Source organism: Bactrocera tryoni, chromosome 1, assembly GCF_016617805.1.
Source record: "Bactrocera tryoni isolate S06 chromosome 1, CSIRO_BtryS06_freeze2, whole genome shotgun sequence".
Taxonomy (NCBI): Eukaryota; Metazoa; Arthropoda; class Insecta; order Diptera; family Tephritidae; genus Bactrocera; species Bactrocera tryoni.
The window spans coordinates 26,786,872-26,802,549 of record NC_052499.1 but is presented as its reverse complement, the minus strand read 5'-3'; the positions used below and the strand labels follow the sequence as shown (position 1 = coordinate 26,802,549).

Here is a 15,678-nt window from a genome sequence, read left to right as displayed (position 1 = left end):
CAGTGCTGTGCTCAAGGATACAGCAACAGCACTAACACAAACACATAAATTGGCATTTTGAGCAGCGCCGCCTTTGCACTCAAATACTCGTACATCTGCGCTGGTCGCATTTGCAATTCCGCTTCCGGCTATTCGGCTGGGACTTGGCTACTTACCTCAGTCACAGCGAAGATGCAGTATAGTTTAAAACGTAGACCTGAAAAAGCCGGTACGTTACTAGTCGGCAGTAACTAGCAATGCAGAAATAGAACGATATATTAAAGAATTAAAGCAAAGCCCAGAGAAAGCAGAAAAAATTTCACAAAAACAAATTTTTACTTCCAAGTATTGCGCAGCTAAAGAATACTATTAGCTTATTCCTAAGTAATCAATTTGTAGTAAAAAAGCGAATTAAAGTGCAGTTGTGATGGGATAGCGTTGACTAAATGCTTAAGCCCAAATAAGCGATAAGTGGTTGAGATAAAAAGACAAGGCGAAGTAGTGCCACCGCAAGTCTGAGTGAAAATTGTTATACCGTTCAGGCATACACATCGGCGTTCAGTGTACGACGTGGTTGTGTGTGTGTTAGTGCAGTTCTTATTCTAGCGATGGTCTGTTGCTGTTCTGGTAGAAAAAAATTTAAAGCCCCCATAGCAGAATACATTTAATTGAACAGGCGCGTCTTTTAAGAGGTGTTCGCGCTTTTCGCGCCTCAGCTCACGGTTTCCGTTACACAACCAACATCTACAATATCTGTTGTGAAAGTGACAGAACAAGGATCCGCAACGTGCCTTTCGGAGAACAGCGACATTAGCGTCATCATGAAGTTTGAAACGTACGCACCAAAAGTCATTAGTTCGAAGTTAATTAGCGTTTTCAGAAATTTAAATCTGCCTTGATTTTATTCTCCTTGCTATATCTAATTTGTGTCAAGTGAGGCAGGTTAATGAATGCACTTCAGTATTATTAGTTTCGGTTTTTCTGAGGAATGGTTTGTGTTTAATTTTTGCGCTTTTGCTTTTTAATATTTACTTCACTTGTGACTACATTTCCAGCGTCGCTGCTACATTAGGTTCTGCTAAAAAATACACTTTTGAGGCTGTTATTTATTTTTTCCTCACTTTGTGAGCACTTCCTCAACACGTGCGAGCGCAAAGCTTTTCTTGTTCATTCTTTCGCCTGTGGCTACTCATAACAATCGGCCTTGTGACCGTGAAAGTAAGGATAAAGTGTAATATTCTGAATGTTCTCCTTTCCGCTTCTGTCTCACCGCCTCCACCTGTGCAAATGCTAAGGGAACATTGATTACGCTAGGTTGCCTTCCTTGTAAAGGTTTTATATCCATTTCTATTCTAAGCTCCAATCTGGAAGGCTTTTGGCTAAATGCCCTCTTTTGGCGCTCTATTTGCATAATAGTTTATGGATCCAATCAAGCGATGACAGCGTAACTGATTATTAAAAATAAATTACGAGAATATTTCATTCAATCCAAAAAACATGCTTAGACCAATGAGACTCATTGTTGATATTTGTTCAGTCATATTTTTATGCTTCGATTTCGTTTTCTTCTACTTGACCAAACAAAATTTGCCAAATGCCCAACAAATGAAAGGCCAAAAAACGTTTTGTGAATTTCTAATTCGGTAATGATATATTTTATGCGGACAAAATGCGACACACACATCTTATTATTAATAATATTGTAAATAATATGGAGAATTCTGTCCTGGGTTCGCTTTTCCGTTTTGCTGTTATGAGCAAATAAGAAATAAAAATGTTAATATTAATCGAAATCAAGAAATGAAGAAATCAAATGGCAATTATTTCCTTCATGTATGTAGAATTAACAGTTATTTGCATGTCGATTGTGTCTGCTACTCAGTGAAAAGTTTCTCAATTGCAACTTTTATAAAATTTAAATCTAAAGTATTATTTTGCTAAGCTCGTAATTTGTTTCTTTAAAATTAAGGTCATTTAAGTCCTTTAAGTCATGGCAATATCGCTGACCAAGAGTTTATTTAAAGCCTTTAAGCAGTTCTAAGTAAAAGCAAGCAGAGCAAAAATAATAAGGAACAGGAAGTCATGCAACAAAATGGGAATGGCACGCTACTTGAGCAGAAATTAAGACAATGTTCACAACGGCTCACTGAGTTCACCGCTGCCTTACAAATACGCACTCACTTGAAGTCCTTGTAAAGTTTTTGAATTATTTCCGCACTTTGCCTCTCCTACGATTTAGAATAACTTTGCTTCCTACGGGCTTGTTGAATTCATAACTGTTGAAGGGCGAGAAAACATTTCGAAAAGTGCAAAAGTGCGAAAGTGACTATAATTAAAAGTAAGGATGTGTAATTAAGAGGGCAACAGGTGTGCTTAGAGTAAAGGGATAACATTTTTAAATGTCACAGGTAATAATTTTTCTTTTCCTGTTGCATACTTTTGAACAATGTCACAAAGTTGATACACAAGCTTTATTTAAAGAAGTACTTAAAAAGCTTGTACCCTTACTTTTATAATACAGCCTGGCCACGCTGTTCGTGAATTAAATGAGAATTTGACTGTTTTTTTTTTACTCTAAGGCACTTTACATTAGTTGTGGCAAACATGTAATTTGATAACGGAATGTAACCGATAGGATGTGGGATAAAACCATGAATTCAAGACGACGCACTCACTTTGAATCATATGACAAATAAAAACAAGAAAACACGTTCATGAAGCTAAATACCCTTCACAGATACAAAATGTTCCTTATAAGAACTTGATGCTGGTCTTTCAGTTTGTGTGGGTGTGTAAATTTTATATCGATATGTCAAAAACAGACAGACGGCCGGAAAGACAGGCGGACATGATTAAATCGATTTGGCTCTGATTATTTATACATATATGTATATATATTTGAAAATTTTCGGAGTTAATTAATCGCAGACCTTTTATGGCTCGTCCACGAGTGCGTACTGAGAAGCCAGATTTATTTTCGAAATATGTACAGATAAATGAACGTTTCAAGTACACAAGCATGGAAATCCATCTATAGTGAAATAGCAATAATTGTAATCGCTCTCTTTGAAAAATAGAACCCTTCGAATCGGAAAGAAAAGGTCAATAGGGTAATTCAATGATTGATAGTGAACTCTTTCAACACACAATTGTATATGTAATTTTATGAAAATTTACTACAACTTAATAACACTAACAATTAGTACATAATCGGAAAAAGTAATTGAATATATTTGTAACTGGTAGATACATATGTATCCCTATTTTTGCATTGGTAATCACTATGTACGTATAAATTGTTTAAATAGTTGTCACGCACATTTGGAATAAAAATACCGGGTAGCTTGAATAGTATGATTACAATATTAATTTATTGAAAAAGGTTTTGTATTTTTACAAATCGTATTATATTAAAATTATATATTTGAATTATTTCGGTAACCAACTTAAATGAGTGTATGTCTACAGCGCGCCAGATCGTTGTTGTCGAAACGCTTACTGTAGCGCGCGGGACGGGTGTTGTAAGCGGAGAGGATGTTCGCAGTATATGTGACGAGTTGTGTCGAACGAATGTGTCCATAATCCTTTTGCCCAGCCTTTTTGTTAAATGGGTTGATTGATGGAGAGGTGTGGTGAGTTGCGTTGTGTGGTGATGTATGAGTGTGCTGTCATCGGAAGTGCTGTATTAGTGTGTGCCAGTTTTTCTGGGTAGAGGGGGCAGATGCTTAACTCATTTAAACAGTAATAATAAACCAAATAAAGACTTTATCAACAAAGGATGTAAGTTCCTTATCCATATTCTATCGGTTGACACAATTTTAAAAACGTTTTTGTGTGTATCTAAATGCGCCATCTTCAACGACTTAAAAACTCAATGCATACAACTATTTCTTAAAAACCGCAAGTATAGCCATAAATAATAAATAAAATATTGCAGACCGCATATACAAAATTGTTACCGCAAAAGATTTCATTTTGATTGTCAGAAACGTCAAATTGAATCCAAATGCAAATTGAAGACACGTCATGTTCGGTTGCAGGTTCATGTCAAGGAACCAGAACGATTACTGTAAATATACTATTAACAATAAACAACAACAATAATTGTCGTATTTGCAAAAGCAAAAGTGATTTTACCTCCAAAATGCATTGAGCTCTAAAGTCGGAGATTTTTATCTGAGCCGAAGGAACGGAGCAAAGCTGCAACGAAAGCGAAAGGAAAATAAATAAATGCTATGACAATATTACTTATTTTTCGCCGCAGTAGCACAAGTATGTCATTGCAAATAGCAATCTGCATTGAGGCCACAACCACAGGAATTGCAAGAAGAACAGCGGAAAAATAAATCAACACCATGAACATAGAATCCGCATTGGCAGTGACTTGAAAATAAAAATGCACTAGACACTCACATACAGCTAAATGGGTATTGACTTATATACTTTTAAAAGCTGACCTTTTTTGGTATGCCCAAAAATGTGTGTCCCCAATGTCGCGACATACACGCATACATTCGCATGAATTCATGTCCAATGTACAATTACGAGAATGTAGAGGGAGAGATGTTGTATGGGAATTGAGGCAATTGCGAGGAATCCAATACGAGAATAAAAGCAAAATTGTATATGAAATATGAAATGTAACTTTATATGAAACATGAAATGCATATCACTGAATAACAACAACTGAGAAAGTTGCAAGTTCATTCACACGGCCATAAACACATATAAGTACAAATGCACTCCATTAATCGCTCGCCTTATCATACATCTAAACTCGAATTCTGTGTCAGTGACAGCAGCTCCTGGTGCACGTGGCCACACGGTTCCCACTTGGGACAAGGCGTGACTGTACTGTATATAATCGTTAACCACTCGCATTGCTCAGTAGATGCTCGTCCTTGACATTTTCAATACATTTGAGGACGTGCCACATATGAGGTTGTCTACGTGTATATTTGTTCATTCAGTTAATATGGACTCTTATATGATTGCGTAATCGAATAACATAAGTGAAAATGTACTCAACATGGAGCAAAAAAGTTCGGCTGGCTTATTTACTTATGAAGTGAGCCACAGTCTTACGGTTTATGAGCATATGCATTTAATATATAAGTATACGGTGGCTTTGATGAATCAAGCTAAGCAATTCTAACTTGTTTTCAGTTTAAATTTCTTTACTGTAGCATGTAGATCTTTATCTTTAAAATACATAAAATACATACAAATACAAACATACATGGCAGACAGCGTAAAATAATTCAAATTATTAAAAAAATAAGTTTGTGTAAAGGGTTAGGAAATACTTTTAAGCTCAGTGTGCAGACTATACACAATCAACTACTCAATGAATCATCGTTTCCTAAACAGCTTAAGTCACTTCAAGATTATTAATAAAATATTAATTTCGAAACGTCCTTTTCCTATCAACGTACTACTAAATTTTAATATTTTTATTGTTGTTGTTACGAGCTCATGCGTTAGTATCAATGTATGCACCATATACTCTTCGAACCACAAAAAGGTTTGGCAGGGCGAGAGTGAAAGGCTCATCAAAATCAGCTTCAAAGGCCAGGTTGTCAGCCATAGGGTTACGCTTTCATCTTAATGAATTTGTTCGCCCTACGCAGTCGATTGGAAAAGGTGATTGCACAAAATTGCTCAACAGAAGCTTGAAGGGATATCCAGCAACAACAAGGAAAAGTTAAATGCGCCCAAAATATTTACATTATAAGCAGATCACACGTCACACGGTCGTGGCAATTTAGAACAGCTACAACTCGAAGCTATCAAATACTATCTGAGCTTAAAACTTTCGAACATGAATGCAAATCTTCATTAAAGGTGTGACACAAAAATCTTCTACTTCCCTGAGGGTACCCAGAAATATGGTGCGATAAAGAAATTACAGCAAAGAGGCATTGTGGAAATTGCGAGTAAAGAAATTAGTATTCTCTGCCGCTAATGTGGCATTGTGACAAATGTCGACGTAACCGTTAAGGGCTTTATTTATCAACTAATTTTTTAAGCTTGAATATTTTGTTTGTTTTGTGGATTTGAATCTTAGTATACTATTCCTTACGTGCTATACCATTACATTCGTGTTGATGAAAAAGTGAAGAGCACAGTTTGTGGTGTATATCAAGTGATAAAATTTCAACGTAAAGCATTGTTTTCATCAATATTGCTAACATTGGTGCATTGCTGATAAAGTTCCAGTCTCTTTGCGCGTCATCTCCAAATGTATTAAATGCAAACAAATGTCGTGAAGTGGATTAAAAGCAAAATAGGTATACACACTTACACAGAAGAGGAAGTTGTTGTTCGACTGTTGATAGTTTCAGCAATAATCAAGTTTGTGCAAATATTGATTTGAAGCGTGTTAATGGCAAGCATTTTCTCTGTTATTGTGGTTTTGTGTCATCAATAACCGCAATCAAACTCACTTAATGAAATCTAAGCATTTCCCGTGCCAGAAAGGAAAGGATTGTAAAGCAAAGGAAGCAATTAAATGTGAGTTCGCTGATCACAAACCTCAGCTTGCAATTTCGAATTGGGAAGCCAATAATGCGGAAATTAGTTTTTCACTGCGAACTTTAATAGTTCTTAGCTAATAAATCTCTTTGTTTAATTCAGGCATTTAATTTAGTCTCTGAAGTTTCATAATGAAACAAGAGCACTTGCAAAATGTGGTGACAATTAACATAATTTAAAATGAAAAATTAAAATGCGGGTAAACAAATCTTGCTCTTTTACACGACAAGAGGTGGGTTAATAATTTATTGGAGACAAATTCCATTTTAGTTGGGTTCTCGAAATCTGTTGTAGTTTTAGGTGATTATGTACTTTAGTGAGCGAGGAAAACTCCAAGAAACGAAGCCAATGTGTTTTTAGTATTTCCCAACAAGAGACATTAATTTAAGTGACCACAAACCCTCCTTAAGAATATAAGACACCCAATTCTATTTTGCTTTCAAACCAAATTAGTTTCCTTTATAAGTATGTAAGCCTCTCAATCCAAAGCACCAAATATTAACCAATTTCAATAAATGTTCAATAAACTCAACAAATCATTTTGGCATCGCCAATATATCAATAAAATATGTGTGTTTAATGTGAAATTACTATACCCCATTAATTTAAGTGTTATTCTTTTGTTGAAATTACCAAAGCACCCCTGCTGCTTTTATACCACGTATGCTCATGATTTTATGGCGGATAGTAAAATTTGCCAAATTATGGACACTAAACTGGTTAAGCGGACAAATAGTTAAGCTTAAGTGTGGCAACGTCGAGCCATCGCTTCGAAGCAAAATAAAAGGTTCTTCGTGTCTACAAGTAACGGAATTATCTGTGTGCCTTATAAAATGCGAAAATGGCGCATACCTTAAGTTACTTATTCGTGTAAATTTCAGTCAAAGTTTATTATTGACATTTTATTTATTGACATACACAATTTTTATTAGCTTTGTTATTGCTTGTAAATAAACGCGTGTGTACAAGACTCCACGCATATCAAGTTTCTTCTCAAAAATTGACGATAAGCCTTACTTATTTTTAAATCTTCAGACTTTAAGTTTCGTTAAGGCATTCTAAGTTTTCAGCTTGCCAAATTAAGGTTAGAGTAAAATGCTTGAGAATATTAAATTTAACCAGATGTCGAAAAGCTGTTAAATATTTTAATACTTTTTTGAATTAAGAGAAAGTCAGTATAATATAAAAACATCAGTTCAATTGCAAATGCATTTATATATGTATCTCACAATACACCGTTTAAGAAATATTTTGCACTGGTTCTCTGCTGGCTGGCTAACTTTTTGTACCTTGTCAGCAGTTTAATATTATTTCTCAGTGGCTGATTAATTTGTAAAGCAATTTTGCACTTTATTGTTCTTTAAAGAAATATATTCAATTTCAGTTTCATTGTCCTCACCGCAAAGCTCACACTAATCGCATTGTCTTATGCAAATGTTACAAAATGAACCCAATTTGGGTGTTAATGGTGGTAGGCTCAGCCAAAAGACAGCACTGTAAGCGTTTATACACAGTTGTTAGTACATACATATAGAAGAACATACTACATTGCCCATTTACGTATGAGCAACAAATTTCCACAAATACACGAGACTTTGGCTGAGATAATACGGAATAATAAATTTTGCACTAAAACTGGTGAAGAAGCTAAATTAGTCGCAAAACAATGGAATTGTGTAGTTGAAGAAAATGATTGCTGATGTTATATACGGTATAATATGAATATATCTATTTGTATGTGTTTATTTGGTAATTAATTTTTTTCAGCTTCGTTCTTTATTACAACAGATAACAAAGGACCCACGATTGTTCGTCAAATACTCCAAGTTCATTGTTCCGGATTTGCCAAAATATTTGCCGTCTGTCCTAATCGGCATGCAAAGACTTTGTAACAGTCGAAACTAAAGACACACGACAGTAAGGGCACCCGATTTTTAGTCATTGTCAACGTTTTAGATTTTCCGAAAGTTGATTTTTTGCTGACTAATTATTAATTTCGTCCCACAACCATTTTCCCAATGCAGCAGCACAAACTTCAGCAACTATGATTACGAGATTAACGCCAGACAGTGAGATTAAGCTAGCTTACTCTCTATCACACATCTTCTCTCCTTCCATAGTTTTTTTTAATAAATTTATATTCTATACAAAATATGTAAAGTATTGGGACATTTTCTTTGAAATAGAGGCTACATTTTCCTAATATTTTTTTTATGACTTTCATTAACTCTTTATATATTATGTTTTAGAAAAATCGTTAAACTTCCTAATCTATAGTATTAAAATATTGCCAGTAAATATTTGTGGTTGATTGCAATAACAAAAATTTAATTTTAAATATGAACTTGCACAGTTATTCATTCTGATAGAATATACCCGTATTTAAGGTGCTTATGTGTTAGTGTGAAGACGAGGAAACAAGTAATAGGGTACTCCTATTGTTTAACTCCTCCATAGTTCCACTAATACACATTCAAAGTACAAAATAAAGGCCCATCATATCTCCCCAATAACACTTAACCTCAAACTGCATATTGTCTTCTTACATAGCATACATTTAGGAGCAGGTTAAAATCACTTAATACCGCGCTCTGTCCTTTATATAAACCATTCCTATCTAGAGATGAGTATAACTTACCTTAATTTATGTCGGTTTTCTGGGTAAGCCGGTGAATCCCACAGGCTCCTCGCCGCGTCCCACCTCCTCACCATATCCTTCTGCATTACCGCCGTTTCACAAATTTCCATTGCTTAAATGTGCTGGCACAAAGTCACTGGCTGGTAGCAATAGCAAGCTAAGTACGTACAACAATAACAATAATATCACACTAAATATCAAGAACAAGCAGAGACACCAGCAGCAAGCGTTGCTTTGCTGGAATCGCTTGGGACAGATAGGAACACCCCCTGTGTACGAACAATGGATGACATAGAGAGGTCTCTGTTAAGTTAACTCTGTGGTCTTTTACAATTTTGGTTAGACACAAAGTGTCACCCCGTTTCTTTTGGCGTTAGCCTCAAAATAAGCTTTGTCCTTTGGGTTTTTGTGGTTTTGGTGGTTTTAATGGTTTTTAGGTTATTGTGTATTTGATGTATGGGTATTCTGAGTGAAATACATATACATACTTGTATGTACATATACATATGTGCAGTAAACATCGCGGTTTCTTTGCTTTCAATGAACACTTGTTGGTGTTCAAACAAAAATTTATTATTCAGCACCATCGCTGCTCGCAAGACCCAGCTCATCTACTAATTTTTTCAAATTTCTGCCTACTTCCGGTGGACACTGGTATTTTTAACTTGGTCTTTTATAAATATTGAACCTCTTTTTTCCAATAACGGTCAATATAACGTTGGTTTGCCTCATGCATCCCATGAATACAACGGCATTCAGCAGGTAATCTGGAAATTTCAATATAAGAATCAATAAAGCACTGCAGATGGATAAAGCAAAATGAAAAAAAAAAAAATAAGAGTACCATGCAGTAAAGGCGAATTATAATTTAGGCTTCAGTGATGGAATTGGTGACTGCGGAAAAAGATAAATTCGCAAAGCGAAAAATATGTGTCGATGGATAGAGGTACGGGATGGCAAGCAACATAAAGTGGTAATTGGACCTAAACTGTGGTTTTTCTTATTGTGGGGTAAAATACCACTACTCACACACAATTTCTCTTTTGGACATATTTCTCACATACGCATGAGTAGATACCTTCTTTTGTGTAACATTTTCACTGGCGATTGTGAGAATACCCCTTTCTATTTTAGTTTTATTTTACAATGGTCATATACACAAACTCATAAAGAGATAATCGAACTCGGAGTGTTGTTACAAGTAATTTTACCTTAATTTGAATTATTGCTTATATGATAGAAATTAGCATAATTTTCGGAGAAGATTAGCAGTAATTTTATAGTTATTCGAAATTCATAAAATAATAATCAACAAAATTTTAACAAAAGCACCTTTAACTGACAACAATAAAAGCAATTACAAAAATAATTTACCAACAATGGATACAAAATATCCGTTATACGACAAAAATAACAATAGGAACGCCTACTACTTTCGCTCTACGATTAATTAGTTATAGTACGTTGGAACAAAGTGCCGTAGGGAACGATCAAAATGTGAAAAAGTCACTGATAAAATAAAAACAAAATAACGCAACAAACCCCCTGAGTCTGAGGAAAATAGGACATCACAGAAACGAAAATTAAATCACAGCAAATGTCTCCTTTAAACTGTTGCTTGGCTCAGAGAAACGCCTCCGGCAGAAAGCGAGTGTTGCTCCATTGCACTGCGAGTTGTGTGTCACCTTTATTAATTCCACCTTTCATTTTGCTAACACTCTTTCCTTCCTTTCTGAAACACTTTTGTTAATGCTTTCCCGTTTTGAAATCGCGAATACGCCATGGTGGCGCCCGAGAGGTTTGATTGTAGTTTCCGATGTTTTTCATTCTCAACATTAACCGTGTGTTATTGGTGTGAATTGCGGTGAACGGAATGGGCTTTTTTTCGTCTCCTTCAGCAAGACACACAACAACTTAGCGTAACAGAAAGAGTATATGGAGTATTCCATACCAAATCGACCGCTTTTGAAGCCGACCGCTTTAGATTTTGTTGAAGCTTATCCATCCTTTTCTACCCTTTGAAAAACATTTTTGAGAATTTTTTCAAATTTTTTTGTCCAACTTCAAAAAAAGTTATGAATTTTTCAAAAAAATGGCTTTTTATTTTCAAATAGCCCTAACTTTTGTAGAAATTGACTTTTGGGGACCATTTTTAAAAAAAAATTTTTGTTTTTGAATGAACTCTTCGAAAAAATATACGAAAAAAATTTAACACGATCAGTTATATAAAATAATCGGGTTTCCTAAGTAAAATCGTAACTTTTTGGAAGTTTGCCATTTTTTGATAGTTTGCCTTTTTTTCAATTAATTTGACAACTATCCCTGGCAATCCCGGAGTTGGCTGATTTTTTTTATATTTTTTGAATTTTTTTCATTTTTGAAACTTTGACAATTTTTTTTTGACCACAGCAAATGGCAACACCACAAAACGTCATCACTTGTGATACATACGATAAAGCGCTTACAACCAAAATTAAAATATTGTACTATATATCAATTTATGTTGGTATGGCGAAGTGGTAAAACGGTAAAAAAGCATCAACAAAACAAAAAAAAATGAGTTCATAGTAAATATTTAAATATGTTCTATATGCTCATTTAAGCTCGATAGTGAAGGGTGAATGAGGAAAGTAATGCTCACAGTTTCTCCAGTGAAGCCCTAAGAGAGTTTATGAATTCTGCAACTCAACGACAGCACCAGAAAAAATCATGTCCATACGTCCATAAATTCAGATAGATATCGAACTTTGCTCAAATTGCTCATACGCCTCAGCTTACCCACGGCACAGGACGACCATCTAAACTTAAATTGGACTATTTTGATAAATAAAGTATTGGTTATTTTCAATCTAACTAACCACATACAATTTTTTTAAATCATTCTGTTAAAAGTCTCTTACATTTTCTCACTTCTAATAACTTTGCAGGCTGACGAGCCGGAACTTCCCAAGACCTCAAAAGTAGTAGTAGGTGCTTAAGAGCTCGGGATAAAACAAAACATTATGAGCTGTAGGCATCAATTAGGATCCCATATTTGAATGCAATAGCATAGAACGCATTGAGGTGTTCTCCTGGGAGCCTGAGTAAGTCATTGTTGCACTTTTAATAAAGATTTTGAATTATAATTTTGGTTGTTTAATATTTCAGCAATTTTACTACTTCCATGTCCACTGCAGTTTAAACCGGCAAAAGATTTTGTTGTTGGCGATTAACGCGTAACAATTTGCCTTGTAGTTCCAGCATTTACGTATGTATAAGGAAGAAGAGTAGACATCAATCACTTCATTATATCTTGAGCTGATGTGTATCTCAAGTCTTAATAAAAATAAAAATGTAATAAATCAAAGTTTTTCTCTTTCATAAAAACGGAAAATAGAACTCCAGGTAAGATTAAAACAAGCAATAAATTTTCCAAATTTTGTGGGAGAAGTTTTGAAGTTTTAAGCAAAACCTAAAAGTTTGGAGTGCCAACAAACTAACAAGCCCATCTGCGACAATCAAGAATATGGAATGTAGAATGTCAAGAAATAGTTGGGATATAAGATTTTACAAAACAGGAATCTGACGTAAATCAAAGCTTTTGGTATATATTAAATTAGCTCTAAGTGTTTTTAAGAGTGAAGAGATATTTAAGCTACTTGAGAAAAATAACAAATTGAGAAGTATTCGAAAGCTTATGCAAAGCTCCATAATTAAAACGTTTTTGAATTGATATCGAATATAGCACAATCTCGTGAGTAGTCCCAATGTCACAAAATGAAAAAAATGAAATATCCACTTAGCAAATTTTTGATTATTTCTCAAACCGAAATTGTAAAACCGCAGCGTAGCATTGAATTTTAGTCAGACACACACGAAAATTCAAAATTATATACTCTAATGCTATCAGGTGAACAAATTTATTTAAATTCATTCTATGAATGGAAATGTCAGAAAATCAAAAACCATTTGAGGTCAGTATTTGTATTTGCGTGAAGCAAAACAGCACAAAGACGGACATTCCGAGCACACACTCGTTCAAAAAAAAGTTCAAAATATCGAATATGATATGATATGATGTATTATTGAACACGGTGTTGAGAATATCCCGGTGCTCAGAACAAGGCTTATGCTTCATTTGTGGCAGTAATCAGCAAAAATTATTTCATGAATATATTTAAATGAAGCAAATGAGATGCGCAAGTGCAAAATTTCACTTTATTTTGACAAAATTGTGTTGCTGATCATGGAATACAACAATAAAAAACGACAATAATACCAATGTCATTATAACAAAAACTAATGCCGGATTATAAACATGTAACCGGCAGAACATTGCTGTGCGTTAGAATCTGCTATCTTTATCGATTGTCCAGTGAGAATTTCATGACATTTCATTGATTGGAAGTGAAGTTATTGCGTTTTAAGTGTCAGTATGTTTGTGTTATCGGTGCGAAAATGAGCTTCGAATAAAGAGCCAATATTAAATTTTGTTTTAAAATTGGTAAAACTTTTACCAAAACATTTAAATTGATGAAACAAGTTTATAGCGATGTTTGCCTATCCCGTAGCAGAGTGCACGAGCGGTTTCAATGTTTTCAAAGTGGTCGTGAGGGCATAAATGACGATCAAAATGTGGGCCAATCAAAATCCGTGATCACCGGAAATTGCATCGAAACTGTACGTGAATTCATCAAAAATCAGCAGAAATCAACATTGAAATTCATGGAAATGAAATTTAACATTTCCAAAACATCAATTTATTGCATTTTGACCGAACATTTGGCTAATGAAAGGTGGGTGCACGGTTTGTTCCGCACAAATTGACTGACGACCAAAAATTGCTCAGAATCCAACATTCGAAGGACGCTTGTGATTGACTATTTGACCAAAAACAAATTTTAACCATTAACCACTCCCCGTATTCACCTGATATGGCACCGTGCGACTTCTTCCTTCTCGGAAAAATGCATTTTCAAATGAAAGGAGAGTGTTATGCAGACGTAGAGGCCATTCAAAAGGCTTGCACCGGCATACTGGCGGCCATACCGGGCAACGAACTAAAACACTCGTTCGACATGCTTTTGGACTGTGCAAAAAGCTGTATTGAAGCAGAAGGATACTATTTTGAATAAAATAAATTGATTTTGCCGAACAAAACATTCGTTCTGTTTTTTTTTAAGTCCTGTTTACTTTGGAACTCACCTTGTACCTGCAGGTGAAAACGTTTAGAAATTATAAAATTAATATAAAAAATTTAATCCCATATTAAAGAATGAATTATGACAACATTGATTTCAGAAGAGGTCTCATTTCACTGCGCTGACATCATATGCCGGAAATAATACAATGTGTATGAGTAAAAACAGTCGAAAAATTTTACATAATCAGTGCCGTGCCATTTTTATCTATAAATAGCCGCAGTGACTTCCCTACTTCTTGTTTTTCGTCTCCAGTTGCCTGCATTATGAGACCTCTTACGAGCCGCATTTGGATTACAAATACCAGCCAGTTCTCTCATGCCGCATGTGGGTGTCTAAAAGTGTTGTGTGTTGGCCTATAATCATAATTTATGGCCTATAATCAGCACTGTAAACATCGTTCGGAGCCAATCTGAATAATTTAGGACCTGCAGTGTGTTAGAAGCACATGGGCTACGTAATGCATGCCACATAGATGTGCAACAATATTCTTGTTTGTGTTCTTTCCTATTTCATGTGTACTCCTTTCCACTAAGCAAGCAATGCGGTCTTTTGCTTTACATTCTGTATAACTAGAAAGCCACTTATAAGGAATAATGAGTTTTTTTTTGTAAAATGATCCATTTGGGATAGCACAACTAACTAGTTATGTTATGATGATGAGTACAATAAATAAATTTCGAATGAACTGTGTTTGCAACTAAAGGTATCATTGCAACTGCAACTGTCCGATTGCCGCAATCCCCCAGTGATCTCACCCTGATCGCAACCAGCATTTACGTGCTTGTTGCTTCCAGCTGAGAAGAAGAGCGACCGACTACCCTTAAGCGACTTAACTAGTATACATCAAAACAAATCCAAATTAACATGCACGTAGCTTCGAAAGCAGTCATTTCCCCATAAAATATTAAATTAATGCAGAGCAGCTGCCTTAGTCCTTAATTCCCATGGGTTATATACTTTTGATGGTGAGTTTCATTATGTTGCTAAAAAAAAAACTTGCCATTCTATTTTATATTTAATTCACTGTTTAAATTTCGTCCTGTGAACTCACTTCTGCTTTAGATTAGAAAGGATTTTATCGATTTGAACTTTTAATATTTGAGATTAATCAAGTTTTCACTCGAGATATCGCTTTTAGTGACGAAAAGATATTCGGAAACCAATTAGCGCCTTCAACCTGAACATTTTGAAATGTAACCATTTATCTATAGTATATCGATTAGTCTTATGTGCTATAAACGGCCATTAAGAGAATGCAACTTCTACTCTGTGCAACTTATTCCAAGAAGGAAAAGTGTATAAATATATGAAGAGTACTCGAAGAACGGTAGTAACAGCAAGAAT

The 15,678-nt window shown here is 35.0% G+C and overlaps 1 long non-coding RNA gene across 6 annotated transcripts; it reads left to right on the top strand.

Moving 5' to 3' along the window:
* The first annotated feature begins 214 nt into the window (after window positions 1-214).
* Window positions 215-12,337, top strand: LOC120782490. Of its 6 annotated transcripts, none has more exons than XR_005706261.1 (6): window positions 215-363; window positions 1,949-2,387; window positions 7,898-8,224; window positions 8,281-8,430; window positions 11,561-12,234; window positions 12,299-12,337. It is a non-coding gene; the product is annotated as an uncharacterized LOC120782490 (long non-coding RNA). The 6 variants fall into 6 exon arrangements; XR_005706259.1 differs by lacking the exon at window positions 1,949-2,387 and having other exon boundaries at window positions 215-814; window positions 11,561-11,678; window positions 11,755-12,234; XR_005706258.1 differs by lacking the exon at window positions 1,949-2,387 and having other exon boundaries at window positions 215-814; window positions 11,561-11,982; window positions 12,079-12,234.
* Window positions 12,338-15,678: the final 3,341 nt, after the last annotated feature.